The sequence below is a fragment of the Aedes albopictus genome, chromosome 1, assembly GCF_035046485.1.
Source record: "Aedes albopictus strain Foshan chromosome 1, AalbF5, whole genome shotgun sequence".
Classification (NCBI taxonomy): Eukaryota; Metazoa; Arthropoda; class Insecta; order Diptera; family Culicidae; genus Aedes; species Aedes albopictus.
This window is the reverse complement of record NC_085136.1, coordinates 203,854,594-203,857,479: the sequence shown is the minus strand read 5'-3', so window position 1 is coordinate 203,857,479 and position 2,886 is coordinate 203,854,594. Positions and strand designations below refer to the sequence as shown.

The 2,886-nt window shown below is 39.8% G+C and overlaps 1 long non-coding RNA gene across 1 annotated transcript; it reads right to left on the bottom strand.

The window, feature by feature from the left end:
- Nucleotides 1–614: 614 nt before the first annotated feature.
- On the bottom strand, nt 615–2,550 carry LOC115263839 (uncharacterized). Its single transcript, XR_009996894.1, has 4 exons — nt 2,433–2,550; nt 2,122–2,355; nt 1,483–2,011; nt 615–1,416 (listed from the first exon to the last, which is right to left on the bottom strand). It is a non-coding gene; the product is annotated as an uncharacterized LOC115263839 (long non-coding RNA).
- Between the last annotated feature and the right edge of the window lie 336 nt (nt 2,551–2,886).

Sequence of the window (2,886 nt, the reverse complement as noted above, 5' to 3'; positions counted from 1 at the left end):
TAAATCTTCGTATACATGTAGATAAAGTAACAATTCACTTGTTTTATGATTGACACACTCCAACACTCGTGATACCTTATTTGATGCTGCTTCGAAATTATAAGAATTTCACCACATGAAAAACATATTTCAATTTCAAAGATATTTTGGTTATTTTGGAGGAATATTAATGGTACTTTTGAAAATCAGCGCCTTGACTTGTTCCTTTACACTTATGCATTAAAAGTTTTACATAAAAGTCAACGGTTTCAGCAAAAACAGGGGTGTTCATTTCGCCCCGGGTGTCCATTATGCCCCTAATCCCCCTACCCCAAACTTCTAATCAGGGCTGTAGGTATGTTTCAGAGTATAATTATTACCTGAGGGTTCGCTGTATGCACGATTGCGATGTGTGACGACAAAAACTGATTCTGCCCGGACATTTTGAGGCGTAGTAAATTGGACAGAAGCTGGTTGCGAATAGATTCGTTATATTTTTCATGACATTTAAGTCTGCACTCGCAGGGTGGCTTTACTTTCCTAGCCGGAACTACCACCCCGTCAACCCGAGTATATCTCAATCCTTTCTCCTTCCGTTCCTTGTTTCGTTTTAGAATATTCAAAATGTTAAATACCCTGTTTCTGCCCGTGATCATCATCTGAATCTACGACTGACTCGGAAATTAGCCGTAGATGCTCGTCATACTCTACATCTGAGTCGTCATCGTCGGATTCAATATTTTGAAATTATTCAAAATATTCGAAGATAGATAATTCGTTTAGAAGAGTGGGATCACCTTCCTCGTCATCCGAATCGTTTACAGGACCATCGAAAAGTATGTCCGTTTTTTGTGGTCTTGATGAGTGGCCTTCCATCTGCTCTGGCACCATTCCTGATTTCTTTGTTACTTCAAACGTTTCACACTCCATGGACAAAGTTCCACCCATCTCGTTTGTGCTTCTGACTTCGGCAAATGATTGTCGAGAAACAGTTCGTCTTTCGACACCCTCTGTAGTATGTGAAGCTTTCCCGGTGACTTCGCGACATTTGTTGATTCGTTGGAGGTTGATGGTTCGTCCAACTGAACATTAGAGCACCCTAAATAGAAGTATAACAAATTGTTATATCGGCACCACACAATATAAAAAAAAGTTGTATACCCAGGACAACCTCGGGAGTCGCTCCGGATTTCTTTGATATAGGAAAATCCTCTAATGCTTCGACCGCTTCACGTTTCATGGGCGAAGTCCCACCTGTTTCGTTGGCATTTTTTACCCCACTGTGGGAAGTGTTACCGAGATGACATTCTAATGATCGTCGATGAACAGCTCGGTTTTCGTCGCTCTTTACATTCTGTATTATTTTCCCGATGGAACCGGGACAACTGGTTTGTTGAGAAGTAACAAGTTTTTCGGTCAAGTGCGCATCAGGGTGTTCTAAATACAAGGATGAATCTGTTAAAAATAAGCATGTAAAACTGTACAAAATAAAGTAAGACATACCCGAGGAAACTTCAGGTGCCGTTTCGGATTTATTCGTTAGAAGCAACCCCTCAACTGCTTCAAACGTCTCCCGCTTCAAGGGCGAAATCGCTCCCACCTCGTTGCTGTTATCGACTCCAATGGAAGAAGGGCCAGCGCATTCATTGTCAAGCCGGGAAAAAGCTCGCTGTCCGTCGACTGTAGAGAAGCTTGTGTCTCGCTGATTTTGATGAACAAGTACGTTTAAGTTTGTGGTCCGTAAATCAAGTGGAATGACTGGTTGTAACGGTTCTAGGAAGAACTAAATCGATTGCCTTCTCAGAATCGTTAGCTGTGTGAGGGCCGATGGACAGATCGAGAGGACCTTCATCAGCGGTCATAGTAGTCGAAATGGAAAGGTCCAACGGATTTGAAAATTTCGTTTGTGGATTTACAAGACCGTGTAATGGAGTCGAAACAACACGTTGGGACAGAGATAACGAAAAAAATGAAAATGATGCCGGACCGGTTTCATTTTTTGGATCCTTATTTCTGTCGCTGGAACAAGTTTCTGAAAAGAAAAAAAAAGAGAACTATAGCAAGTTAGATACCCAACATTATATTCATATAACACTGGTAGGATACGTTATGAAACACGAAAAGAATAAAACTGTTATTTACCATCGGGTTGTCGCTCATTTTGAATGTCGTCAAGAGGCTGCTGCTCTTGTGTTCCATGTAGATTTTTCTGAATCCGCTGATCAGGACCATGCAGTGTAAGTGCTGCCGGTGGATGAACAAATTCTTCAGGATGAGTAGTTCCCACTTCTTCGTAACAGCCTACACTCGGAATTTGTTCTAAAGTTGCTGGAGGAACGTCAATCTGTTGTTGCTGATCGACCTGGGAGGCAGCATCTTATTTTAAATTTAAAAATGAGTGTTAAATATGTGCAATCTGAAGCAATAACACTAAATATTGATATAAAACATACCTAACAGTAACTGGAGACCATCAAGATCACCAAATTCCATTTTGCTTCAAAATCTTAGAAGTGGCGCAACTGTTGACAAAGTATTTATGTTTTGATTTTCCACATTGGTAATTTCACAGTGTGCGTAAGAGCAAATTCTCCGCACGCTAAAAAAAACTCAGATGCGTCGTTTTGCGATGAAAATGGTGTATCTAGCAAATTGGTAAACATTGATAAAAGAACAGATTGGACGAATTAAAAAAAAAAATATTATGATGATAGTTTTAAAATAATATTTTGATGTTACTAGCTTATAATTTACGTGCTCTTTTATTATTTATAATAGGTATCTCGATTTGTTTACTTTGGCGACTTACGTCCTTTTGAAAAGTTATGCTTGAAATGGATGGAGTAATTCCCCTTTTATATAAGGATTCAGTGCTTTGTATTTTCCTTCACAGGATGTCAGCTTGCG